Source organism: Cherax quadricarinatus, chromosome 5 (assembly GCF_038502225.1).
Source record: "Cherax quadricarinatus isolate ZL_2023a chromosome 5, ASM3850222v1, whole genome shotgun sequence".
Classification (NCBI taxonomy): Eukaryota; Metazoa; Arthropoda; class Malacostraca; order Decapoda; family Parastacidae; genus Cherax; species Cherax quadricarinatus.
The window spans coordinates 2,754,967-2,769,138 of NC_091296.1; the positions used below are offsets into that span (position 1 = coordinate 2,754,967).

At 40.8% G+C, this 14,172-nt stretch overlaps 1 protein-coding gene across 7 annotated transcripts in view; it reads right to left on the reverse strand.

The window, feature by feature from the left end:
• NfI (Nuclear factor I) overlaps positions 1-14,172 on the reverse strand; it is a 547,854-nt gene that overhangs the window by 72,227 nt on the left and 461,455 nt on the right. The gene's annotated exons all lie outside the window — the stretch shown is intronic.

The window sequence follows — 14,172 nt, forward strand, 5'->3', positions numbered from 1 at the left end:
TAAGTGTATACCAAAGAATATATGAAGAACAATAAAATATTACTGTAGTGTTATATGTAAGCATTACTATGGTTCTTCCCTAGTTTTTTTTAGGTTAAGGGAGGATGCCTTATTAAATGTTCCACATTCTTAGCCAACAAATTTATATTTACCAAGAGAAACAGTGTACATCACAAGACCAGTCAATGAACATTTCTTGACACAAATGTTCAACAGATTAATCTCAGCTTCTTGATTCAGCAACATAATTAACTCTAGCCAATACAACAAGGTTCGATTCCTGGTATGGGTGGAAACATTAGGACATATTTCCTTAAGACATCTGCTGTCCATGTTCACCTAGCAGTAAAATAGGTACCTGGGTGTTAGTTGACTGGTGTGGGTCGCATCCTGGGACAAAACTGACCTAATTTGCCCTAAATACTCTGCATACCAAGGGGCTTTTTATATAGTAGTATGTCAATGATGTCAGCTATGGTCTATATAAGATGTATCATGTACGTACTTGTAGAAATAATGATTATTATTATTATTATTTATTATTATTATTAACATAAACAGAAACAAGTCATATCTTAATATGCAATGTAACCATAATGAAAGGTATACAGTACTGATTTCTCCAATACGGTCCATTACTGGAAAAAAAAAAAAAGCGATTGCAACTTGTATATCTACTACCAATAATTCAGAGTCATGTACCTATATATCTGTTATATCTATGTGACTCTGATGGGTTAGTATTATACCCTTTCAAGAATATTCTATTATTTCACATACACTTTTTAAATTGCACCAAAGTGGTTGGGCCACTTCTCTTTTATATCCTACCTCACTCCCCCCTCCCACCCTTTTATATCCTACCTCACTCCCCCCTCCCACCCTTTTATATCCTACCTCACTCCCCCCTCCCACCCTTTTATATCCTACCTCACTCCCCCCCCTCCCACCCTATTATATCCTCACTCACTCCCCCCTCCCACCCTTTTATATCCTACCTCACTCCCCCCTCCCACCCTTTTATATCCTCTCACTCACTCCCCCTCCCACCCTTTTATATCCTACCTCACTCCACCCTCTCACCCTTTTATATCCTACCTCACTCCCCCCTCCCACCCTTTTACAATATTTCTATTCTTACCCATCCTTCTTCCTTACCCATCTTACCAAAGACTCTGGTCATAAGAAGCGAAACTGAGAACAGTATGGCATTTCACGAGAATGTAATTCTGAGATCACAAGAGCACTAAGAATTTTATTGCATCTCAGTGTGATTAAAGAATATGATACCCTTTAAAAATCTGCATTAGAAAATCTCCTAAGTCTTTCCCTGATGACAATGAGTGCACAACAAGCATCCAGTCAGACCAAGTGAACTGGGAACAGGTACAGCCTTCCAAATAACTTGCCAGTCATCTTGTCTCCTCCACAGCATCAAATGAACTAGTAAATTCTACCAGAGTACCAGAATGATTTAGTGTGAGTGTGTAACCACACTTTCACTGGAAGCATTGACTGGATACTGACAGGTATCCAGGTAGTATACACCCTCAAGGTATACCCAGGATACTCTCGAGACTTCAGCACCAATTGTAATGGGACTAGGATAACCTCATTACAGAAGAGGTACGTAAAGACATGCTCATGCCCACAACATCCAACATGGAGACTGCCAGGCTCACAGCTGTGAGTGCATATCACTCTGGAGACTTCCTCTTAACAGTTATTATTGAACAATGGACATGTATCTCAAACTACACTGCCTCTCCATTTTGCTGTCCCTAGTCACAGTAAGTACTGTTGTATTTACAACAACACCTGGAGTATACCTGGAGAGGGTTTCAAGAGTCAACACCCTCATGACCCGGTCTGAGACCAGGCATTGTGGTGGATCAGTCTGATCAACCAGGCTGTTACTGCTGGCCGCACGCAAATGACATACGAACCACAGCCTGGTTGGTCAGGTGTAATGACTTTCGGTACCTGTCCAGTGCCTTCTTGAAGACAGCCAGGGATCTATTGGTAACCTCCCTTATGTATGCTGGGAGGCAGTTAAACAGTCTTGGTCCCCTGACACTTATTGTGTTGTCTCCCAGTGTACTCGTGGCATCCCTGCTTTTCATTGGGAGAATGTTGCATCTCCTACCAAGTCTTTTGCTTTCATAAGGAGTGATTTTTATGAGCAAGTTTGGTATTAATCCCTCTAGAATTTTCCAAGTGTATATTTTCATGTATCTCTCTCGCCTGCATTCCAGGGAATATAAATAAAGGGCCTTCAACTGTTCCCAATGGAAATAAGTCACTCTGTCTGACTTTTTGGGTTATCCCAGGTTCTCTACACATATGCTGCTATGTATGATAATTCTATGTAACTGTATCTGTGTATACCTGAATAAACTTACTTACTTATTTACCCAGTAATTCAGGGGCTTTATCGTACTTATGTGTGCCACGAAATTTCTCTGTACACTCTCAAGGTCAGCAATTTTGCCAGCCTTGAAGGGGGCCATTAATGCACAGCAGTATTCCAACCTAGAGAGAACAAGTGACTTGAAGAGAAGCATCAGGGGCTTGGGGCCCCTAGTTTTGAAGGTTCTCATTATCCATCCTATCATTTTTCTAGCAGATGAGGTAGATACATTGTTGTGGTCCTTGAAGGCGAGATCCTCAGACATTATCACTCTCAGATTCTTCGTATTACTTTTTTGCTCAACTATATGGTTAGAATTTGTCGTACACCCTGATACAGTTTTAATTTCCTCAAGTTTTTCCATAAATGAGTAGTAATTGAAATTTCTCTTCATTGAACTTCATATTGTTTTGAATGGCCCATGATTTGGTTGATGTCCACTTGGAGTCTTGCAGTGTCTTCGATGGTGGTCATTGTCATGACAATCCGGGTGTCATCCACAAAGGAAGACACAGAGCTATGGCTTACATCTCTGTCTATGTCAGATATGGGGATGAGGATGGGAGCAAGTACTGTGCCTTGTGGAACAGCTTTTTCCCATAGCTGCCTCAGACTTTACTTTGTTTACTATTACTCTCTGTGTTCTGTTTGTTAGGAAGTTATAGATCCATCTACCAACTTTTCCTGTTATTCCTGAATCACACATTTTGTGTGCTATTATATCGTGGTCGCACCTGTTGAAGGCTTTTGCAAAGTCTGTGTATGCTACATCTGCATTTTGTTTATCCTCTACAGCATCCAGGACCTTGTCATAGTGGTCCAGTAGCTGGGACAGGCAGGAGCGACCTGCTCTAAACCCGTGTTGCCCTGGGTTGTGTAACTGATGGGTATCGAGGTAGTTAGCTATCTTGCTTTTTAGAACCCTTTCAAAGATTTTTATGATATGGGATGTTAGTGCTATCGGTCCGTAGTTCTTTGCAACTGCTTTACTGCCACCTTCGTAGAGTGGGGCTATGTCTGTGTTGTTAGGATAATATCATAACACCACAAGATTTCCGAGATGACCAAATCTTGGGTCTCGTTCGTAAAGAATTCATTTAGATTGTCGACCCTTAGTCTGCTTAATGGCTTACTGAACACTGAGTCACATTGGGACTTTAGTATCTCACTCATTTCTTTGTTGTCATCTAAGTCCCATCTCGCCTAAGCAGAGGCCCTATACTGGATGTTGTTTTTACCTTAAGATTTGGCATAAGAGAAGAAGCAATTTTTTTTTCAATTTCCTTTATGGCTTTTAGTTCTTCCTGAGATTCTTGTCTCCCGTAAGATTCCTTAAACTTAAGTTTGATATTTGCTATTTCTCTGACCAGTGCCTTCCTTCGTGTTTCAGATACACTGGTCCCTCTCAGCAGCTCTGTTATTCAGTGGCGTCGTTAGGGGGGGCGGGGGGGCACCCCGGGTGACACCATTTAGGGGGTGACATCATAGAGCCTCTAAAGAAGGTGACAGTAATGCCCAAAATAGTGCTGTACCAACAAAAGAGAAGAATCTTTCGTTTCTATATAACCTATTACATGATTACAGAGTACAAATAGGCCTATACAGGGAAAATCATTTATTTTGATGAGTGAAGGCAAGGAAATGTAAGCTCAGATTCAGTGAGATGTTACCTGTACTCAAGGTCAAATCGGAACTAGTATTTCTCTGATATTGCAATGTTTTTCTTTATTTTTCAAGTTTTTTATTTTTTTGCATTGTTGAAGATGATTAAATGTAGGATCTGTTGCCTGTACTCAGAATGGTATTTGAGTTTACGTTTCCTCAATATTTCTATGATTATTTATCATTAATAAAGTTGAGAAGTATTCTCCTGTTCAGTTTATGGCCCTTAAACGTTCTCATTGCTAAACATTAGTCACTGGTCATGCAGTAGTGACGTAACTGGAGTTTATTCCCCATCTCCCCGCCCTTGGATTTCATGGGGGTGACACCAAAGATTTCGCACTGGGTGACACCAACCCTAGCGACGCCTCTGCTGTTATTCTTCACCTTCGTCTGTATAGGGAGCATCTCTCTCTTTCTAGTTTACATCTTCTCTTCCTTTTTCTTAATGGAATGTGCCTTGAGCAGACCTCAAGTACCACAGAGTTAATTTTTTCTAGGCAAAGGTTCGGATCCGTGTTGTTTAGGATAACTTCCCAGCTTGTTTCATTTAGGACATGGTTGACTTGTTCCCATTGTATGTTTTTGATACTGAAGCTGAATTTTGTGAAGACATCCTCATGACTGATCACATTTTGCTGGTCATGAGCCCTGTGCATGTATGCTTGTACCCCTATTATGTTGTGATCTGAGTGTATTGTTTTTGATACGGTTATATTACGTATCAGATCGTCGTTGTTAGTGAAGATGAGTGACTCACGAAATCGTAATGACACGATTGCAAACAAACCATACCACGGGCGGGGATAGAACCTGTGATAAGGTCCAGCGTATTTTCTAGTCTTGTAGGCTCTAATATTTGCTGGTTTAAAGTGAATTTGGTGCAGAGATTTAATAGCTCGTGTGAGTGTGAATTTTCATCTGAGTTGCTACATTCCTCCATTTTAGGCATCTCAAGTTGAAATCTCCCAGTAGTAAGATGTTTGGGGCAGGAGTCGGGAGATTTTCCAGACAGTGGTCAATTTTCAAAAGCTGTTCCTGGAATTGCTGGGAAGTTGCATCTGGAGGCTTGTATACTACCACAATGACAAGGTTTTGGTTTCTAATCTTTACAGCCAAAACTTCAACTACATCATTTGAGGTGTTTAGTAGTTTTGAGCAAATGAGCGACTCTGTGACGTACAAGCCACCCCGTCACTTGTTGCCTGCTTAGGTGAAGACTGATCAATATTACTCATATCATCCATATGGTTTAAACTGGAATTGCAAAAGTTGGCATGCAGGAGGCAACAGTCAGTATCATCATGAGAATGAATCAGACACATCTGCAACACCAGAGTATTGTAATTTAATACAGAGATGATAAATGAAGGCAGTAAAAGATGAGGTAAGCATTCCCCATCCTTGTATAACTATTTACAGAGGAGAGTGGAAGAAAATGCCCGGGTATTACACCTGTGTCTAGTTCCTCATTCTGTTTGTATTGTATACCAGTATTGTAACCTGTCTGACATCCACCAGTAACTTGACTGAAAGAGAGAGAGAGAGAGAGAGAGAATAGTATATACCAATAATGAGGTGATGGTGTTATCACCACCATCCTCCCCCCTCCCTCTCCCCTCCCCTCCCCTTCCTCCTTCCCCCCCCCCTCCCCCCCGTCACTCCTCATCACTTCCGCCTGGCGTCACAAGAAAGACTTAATATATTCCATCTCCCTCTCCTCTCCCATCCTCCTCCTCATTCCATTTCTCCATTCCCACTCACGAGATATCCTTTCTCTCTTATCCTAGTATCTCTCTCTCTTTCTCAAATATACCCCTACCCCTATCCAGAAGGTAACGTTGAGCAAAACGTTGCTTCGATAGCATATATATATATATATATATATATATATATATATATATATATATATATATATATATATATATATATATATATATATATATATATATATATATATATATATATATATATATATATATATATATATATATATAGATAGTAGACTGGTAGACAGCAACTGCCCAGGGAGGTACTACCGTCCTGCCAAGTGAGTGTGAAACACAAGCCTGTAATTGTTGTACATGATGGTAGGATTGCTGGTGTCTTTTGTCTGTCTCACAAACATGCAAGATTTCAGGTACGTCTTGCTACTTCTACTTACACTTAGGTCACACTACACATACATGTACATGTTTATTTATACACACTCATCTGAGTTTTCTTTGATTTTATCTTAATAGTTCTTGGTCTTATTACTTTTCCTTTTATATCCATGGAGAAGTGGAATAAGAATCTTTCCTCCGTAAGCCATGCGTGTTGTAAAAGTCAACTAAAATGCCGGGAACAATGGGCTAGTAACCCCCTTTCCTGTAAAGATTACTAAAAAGAATAAGAAGAAGAAAATTGTCAAAATGGGAAGTCTGAATGTGTGTGGATGTTGTGCAGATGATAAGAAAGAGATGATTGTGGATGTTATGAATGAGAAGAAGCTGGATGTCCTGGCTTTAAGTGAAACAAAGCTGAAGGGGGTGGGAGAGTTTCAGTGGAGAGGAATAAATGGGATTAGGTCAGGGGTTTCAAATAGAGTTAGAGCTAAAGAAGGAGTAGCAATAATGTTGAAGGATAAGCTATGGCAGGAAAAGAGGGACTATAAATATATTAATTCAAGGATTATGTGGAGTAAAATAAAGAGTGGATGTGAAAAGTGGGTTATAATAAGCGTGTATGCACCTGGAGAAGAGAGAAGTGTAGAGGAGAGAGAGAGATTTTGGGAAATGTTGAGTGAATGCGTGGGGAGTTTTGAATCAAGTGTGAGAGTAATGGTGGTTGGGGATTTCAATGCTAAAGTGGGTAAAAATGTTATGGAGGGAGTAGTAGGTAAATTCGGGGTGCCAGGGGTAAATGTAAATGGGGAGCCTTTAATTGAGCTATGTGTAGAAAGAAATTTGGTAATAAGTAATACATATTTTATGAAAAAGAGGATAAATAAATATACAAGGTATGATGTAGCACGTAATGAAAGTAGTTTATTAGATTATGTATTGGTGGATAAAAGGTTGATGGGTAGGCTCCAGGATGTACATGTTTATAGAGGGGCAACTGATATATCGGATCATTATTTAGTTGTAGCTACAGTTAGAGTAAGAAGTAGATGGGAAAAGAGGAAGGTGGCAACAAGAAGTAAGAGGGAGGTGAAAGTGTATAAACTAAGGGAGGAGGAAGTTCGGGTGAGATATAAGCGACTATTGGCAGAAAGGTGGGCTAGTGCAAAGATGAGTAGTGGGGGGGTTGAAGAGGGTTGGAATAGTTTTAAAAATGCAGTATTAGAATGTGGGGCAGAAGTTTGTGGTTATAGGAGGGTGGGGTCAGGAGGAAAGAGGAGTGATTGGTGGAATGATGAAGTAAAGGGTGTGATAAAAGAGAAAAAGGTAGCTTATGAGAGGTTTTTACAAAGCAGAAGTGTTATAAGAAGAGCAGAGTATATGGAGAGTAAAAGAAAGGTAAAGAGAGTGGTGAGAGAGTGCAAAAGGAGAGCAGATGATAGAGTGGGAGAGGCACTGTCAAGAAATTTTAATGAAAATAAGAAAAAATTTTGGAGTGAGTTAAACAAGTTAAGAAAGCCTAGGGAAAGTATGGATTTGTCCGTTAAAAACAGAGTAGGGGAGTTAGTAGATGGGGAGATGGAGGTATTAGGTAGATGGCGAGAATATTTTGAGGAACTTTTAAATGTTAAGGAAGAAACAGAGGCAGTAATTTCATGCACTGGTCAGGGAGGTATACCATATTTTAGGAGTGAAGAAGAGCAGAATGTAAGTGTGGGGGAGGTACGTGAGGCATTACGTAAAATGAAAGGGGGTAAAGCAGCTGGAACTGATGGGATCATGACAGAAATGTTAAAAGCAGGGGGGGATATAGTGTTGGAGTGGTTGGTACTTTTGTTTAATAAATGTATGAAAGAGGGGAAGGTACCTAGGGATTGGCGGAGAGCATGTATAGTCCCTTTATATAAAGGGAAAGGGGACAAAAGAGATTGTAAAAATTATAGAGGAATAAGTTTACTGAGTATACCAGGAAAAGTATACGGTAGGGTTATAATTGAAAGAATTAGAGGTAAGACAGAATGTAGGATTGCGGATGAGCAAGGAGGTTTCAGAGTGGGTAGGGGATGTGTAGATCAAGTGTTTACATTGAAGCATATATGTGAACAGTATTTAGATAAAGGTAGGGAAGTTTTTATTGCATTTATGGATTTAGAAAAGGCATATGATAGAGTGGATAGAGGAGCAATGTGGCAGATGTTGCAAGTATATGGAATAGGTGGTAAGTTATTAAATGCTGTAAAGAGTTTTTATGAGGATAGTGAGGCTCAGGTTAGGGTGTGTAGAAAAGAGGGAGAATACTTCCCGGTAAAAGTAGGTCTTAGACAGGGATGTGTAATGTCACCATGGTTGTTTAATATATTTATAGATGGGGTTGTAAAAGAAGTAAATGCTAGGGTGTTCGGGAGAGGGGTGGGATTAAATTTTGGGGAATCAAATTCAAAATGGGAATTGACACAGTTACTTTTTGCTGATGATACTGTGCTTATGGGAGATTCTAAAGAAAAATTGCAAAGGTTAGTGGATGAGTTTAGGAATGTGTGTAAAGGTAGAAAGTTGAAAGTGAACATAGAAAAGAGTAAGGTGATGAGGGTATCAAATGATTTAGATAAAGAGAAATTGGATATCAAATTGGGGAGGAGGGGTATGGAAGAAGTGAATGTTTTCAGATACTTGGGAGTTGACGTGTCGGCGGATGGATTTATGAAGGATGAGGTTAATCATAGAATTGATGAGGGAAAAAAGGTGAGTGGTGCGTTGAGGTATATGTGGAGTCAAAAAACGTTATCTATGGAGGCAAAGAAGGAAATGTATGAAAGTATAGTAGTACCAACACTCTTATATGGGTGTGAAGCTTGGGTGGTAAATGCAGCAGCGAGGAGACGGTTGGAGGCAGTGGAGATGTCCTGTTTAAGGGCAATGTGTGGTGTAAATATTATGCAGAAAATTCGGAGTGTGGAAATTAGGAAAAGGTGTAGAGTTAATAAAAGTATTAGTCAGAGGGCAGAAGAGGGGTTGTTGAGGTGGTTTGGTCATTTAGAGAGAATGGATCAAAGTAGAATGACATGGAAAGCATATAAATCTATAGGGGAAGGAAGGCGGGGTAGGGGTCGTCCTCGAAAGGGTTGGAGAGAGGGGGTAAAGGAGGTTTTGTGGGCAAGGGGCTTGGACTTCCAGCAAGCGTGCGTGAGCGTGTTAGATAGGAGTGAATGGAGACGAATGGTACTTGGGACCTGACGATCTGTTGGAGTGTGAGCAGGGTAATATTTAGTGAAGGGATTCAGGGAAACCGGTTATTTTCATATAGTCGGACTTGAGTCCTGGAAATGGGAAGTACAATGCCTGCACTTTAAAGGAGGGGTTTGGGATATTGGCAGTTTGGAGGGATATGTTGTGTATCTTTATATGTGTATGCTTCTAGACTGTTGTATTCTGAGCACCTCTGCAAAAACAGTGATAATGTGTGAGTGTGGTGAAAGTGTTGAATGATGATGAAAGTATTTTCTTTTTTGGGATTTTCTTTCTTTTTTGGGTCACCCTGCCTCGGTGGGAGACGGCCGACTTGTTGAAAAATATATATATATATATATATATATATATATATATATATATATATATATATATATATATATATATAAGGGTAGTAGGTTGGTAGACAGCAACCACCCAGGGAAGTACTACCGTCCTGCCAGATGACTGTGAAACAAAAACCTGTAACTGTTTTGCATGATGGTAGGATTGCTGGTTTCTTTTTCTGTCTCATAAACACGCTAAGATAACAGGGATATCTTGCTACTCCTACTTACACTTTGGTCACACTTCACAGACACGCACATGCATATATATATATATACATACATCTAGGTTTTTCTCCTTTTTCTAAATAGCTCTTGTTCTTTTTTATTTCTTCTATTGTCCATGGGGAAGTGGAAAAGAATCCTTCCTCCGTAAGCCATGCGTGTCGTATGAGGCGACTAAAATGCCGGGAGCAATGGGCTAGTAACCCCTTCTCCTGTATACAATTACTAAAAAAGAGAAGAAGAAAAACTTTATAAAACTGGGTTGCTTAAATGTGCGTGGATGTAGTGCGGATGATAAGAAACAGATGATTGCTGATGTTATGAATGAAAAGAAGTTGGATGTCCTGGCCCTAAGCGAAACAAAGCTGAAGGGGGTAGGAGAGTTTCAGTGGGGGGAAATAAATGGGATTAAATCTGGAGTATCTGAGAGAGTTAGAGCAAAGGAAGGGGTAGCAGTAATGTTAAATGATCAGTTATGGAAGGAGAAAAGAGAATATGAATGTGTAAATTCAAGAATTATGTGGATTAAAGTAAAGGTTGGATGCGAGAAGTGGGTCATAATAAGCGTGTATGCACCTGGAGAAGAGAGGAATGCAGAGGAGAGAGAGAGATTTTGGGAGATGTTAAGTGAATGTATAGGAGCCTTTGAACCAAGTGAGAGAGTAATTGTGGTAGGGGACTTGAATGCTAAAGTAGGAGAAACTTTTAGAGAGGGTGTGGTAGGTAAGTTTGGGGTGCCAGGTGTAAATGATAATGGGAGCCCTTTGATTGAACTTTGTATAGAAAGGGGTTTAGTTATAGGTAATACATATTTTAAGAAAAAGAGGATAAATAAGTATACACGATATGATGTAGGGCGAAATGACAGTAGTTTGTTGGATTATGTATTGGTAGATAAAAGACTGTTGAGTAGACTTCAGGATGTACATGTTTATAGAGGGGCCACAGATATATCAGATCACTTTCTAGTTGTAGCTACACTGAGAGTAAAAGGTAGATGGAATACAAGGAGAACAGAAGCATCAGGGAAGAGAGAGGTGAAGGTTTATAAACTAAAAGAGGAGGCAGTTAGGGTAAGATATAAACAGCTATTGGAGGATAGATGGGCTAATGAGAGCATAGGCAATGGGGTCGAAGAGGTATGGGGTAGGTTTAAAAATGTAGTGTTAGAGTGTTCAGCAGAAGTTTGTGGTTACAGGAAAGTGGGTGCAGGAGGGAAGAGGAGCGATTGGTGGAATGATGATGTAAAGAGAGTAGTAAGGGAGAAAAAGTTAGCATATGAGAAGTTTTTACAAAGTAGAAGTGATGCAAGGAGGGAAGAGTATATGGAGAAAAAGAGAGAAGTTAAGAGAGTGGTGAAGCAATGTAAAAAGAGAGCAAATGAGAGAGTGGGTGAGATGTTATCAACAAATTTTGTTGAAAATAAGAAAAAGTTTTGGAGTGAGATTAACAAGTTAAGAAAGCCTAGAGAACAAATGGATTTGTCAGTTAAAAATAGGAGAGGAGAGTTATTAAATGGAGAGTTAGAGGTATTGGGAAGATGGAAGGAATATTTTGAGGAATTGTTAAATGTTGATGAAGATAGGGAAGCTGTGATTTCGTGTATAGGGCAAGGAGGAATAACATCTTGTAGGAGTGAGGAAGAGCCAGTTGTGAGTGTGGGGGAAGTTCGTGAGGCAGTAGGTAAAATGAAAGGGGGTAAGGCAGCCGGGATTGATGGGATAAAGATAGAAATGTTAAAAGCAGGTGGGGATATAGTTTTGGAGTGGTTGGTGCAATTATTTAATAAATGTATGGAAGAGGGTAAGGTACCTAGGGATTGGCAGAGAGCATGCATAGTTCCTTTGTATAAAGGCAAAGGGGATAAAAGAGAGTGCAAAAATTATAGGGGGATAAGTCTGTTGAGTGTACCTGGTAAAGTGTATGGTAGAGTTATAATTGAAAGAATTAAGAGTAAGACGGAGAATAGGATAGCAGATGAACAAGGAGGCTTTAGGAAAGGTAGGGGGTGTGTGGACCAGGTGTTTACAGTGAAACATATAAGTGAACAGTATTTAGATAAGGCTAAAGAGGTCTTTGTGGCATTTATGGATTTGGAAAAGGCGTATGACAGGGTGGATAGGGGGGCAATGTGGCAGATGTTGCAAGTGTATGGTGTAGGAGGTAGGTTACTGAAAGCAGTGAAGAGTTTTTACGAGGATAGTGAGGCTCAAGTTAGAGTATGTAGGAAAGAGGGAAATTTTTTCCCAGTAAAAGTAGGCCTTAGACAAGGATGTGTGATGTCACCGTGGTTGTTTAATATATTTATAGATGGGGTTGTAAGAGAAGTAAATGCGAGGGTCTTGGCAAGAGGCGTGGAGTTAAAAGATAAAGAATCACACACAAAGTGGGAGTTGTCACAGCTGCTCTTTGCTGATGACACTGTGCTCTTGGGAGATTCTGAAGAGAAGTTGCAGAGATTGGTGGATGAATTTGGTAGGGTGTGCAAAAGAAGAAAATTAAAGGTGAATACAGGAAAGAGTAAGGTTATGAGGATAACAAAAAGATTAGGTGATGAAAGATTGAATATCAGATTGGAGGGAGAGAGTATGGAGGAGGTGAACGTATTCAGATATTTGGGAGTGGACGTGTCAGCGGATGGGTCTATGAAAGATGAGGTGAATCATAGAATTGATGAGGGAAAAAGAGTGAGTGGTGCACTTAGGAGTCTGTGGAGACAAAGAACTTTGTCCTTGGAGGCAAAGAGGGGAATGTATGAGAGTATAGTTTTACCAACGCTCTTATATGGGTGTGAAGCGTGGGTGATGAATGTTGCAGCGAGGAGAAGGCTGGAGGCAGTGGAGATGTCATGTCTGAGGGCAATGTGTGGTGTGAATATAATGCAGAGAATTCGTAGTTTGGAAGTTAGGAGGAGGTGCGGGATTACCAAAACTGTTGTCCAGAGGGCTGAGGAAGGGTTGTTGAGGTGGTTCGGACATGTAGAGAGAATGGAGCGAAACAGAATGACTTCAAGAGTGTATCGGTCTGTAGTGGAAGGAAGGCGGGGTAGGGGTCGGCCTAGGAAGGGTTGGAGGGAGGGGGTAAAGGAGGTTTTGTGTGCGAAGGGCTTGGACTTCCAGCAGGCATGCGTGAGCGTGTTTGATAGGAGTGAATGGAGACAAATGGTTTTTAATACTTGACGTGCTGTTGGAGTGTGAGCAAAGTAACATTTATGAAGGGATTCAGGGAAACCGGCAGGCCGGACTTGAGTCCTGGAGATGGGAAGTACAGTGCCTGCACTCTGAAGGAGGGGTGTTAATATTGCAGTTTAAAAACTGTAGTGTAAAGCACCCTTCTGGCAAGACAGTGATGGAGTGAATGATGGTGAAAGTTTTTCTTTTTCGGGCCACCCTGCCTTGGTGGGAATCGGCCGGTGTGATAATAAAAAATAAAAAATAATATATATATATATATTTGTCCCCAGGATGCGACCCACACCAGTCGATTAACAACACCCAGGTACCTATTTTACTGCTAGGTGAACATGGACAGCAGGTGTGTTAAGGAAACACGTCCTAATGTTTCCACCCGTACCAGGGATCGAACCACGGACCTCAGTGTGTGAGCTGAGAGCGCTACCAACCCAGCTATGAGCTCCACTGCTCATGGCGATAAGTGAGGGGTTCTTGATCCTGGGTATTGGATCTGTGCTCCACTTCCCTGAATTGACCCTAAATACCTTCCATCCCCCAACGTGCGCTGCATAATTCTACGGGTTTAGCGCTCTTTCATGATTATAATATATTATCAAATTAAACGCTAAACCCGCAAGGGCCACACAGCGCTGTGCAGTTTCGGGCTGGTAGATGAAAAAGACACAAGTGTAAAACCTGGTTACCTTCCTTTCGCCCCCATCCGTGGCTTTCATCAGTCCAACACAGAGACTGGAGACAGTGGAAGATGAGGGGATCAGTCCCAGCTCAGTCCTGCAGGCAGGTTCAGTAAGTGAACCTTGGTCAGTCTGAAAGACTTTCCCTAAACCCTAATACGGGTTTAGCGCTTCCACGTAAAATACAAAAACGATCATTCTCCAGGTAAAGCTTTATTCTGAGCGAAACAGTGTATAAAGGTTCGTTTCGACGGTCGAAACAGACCGACTACTGTCGTCCCAGGAGCCCTCACAACCCATCAATAGTCGGCCTAAGAGCCGTCACAACCC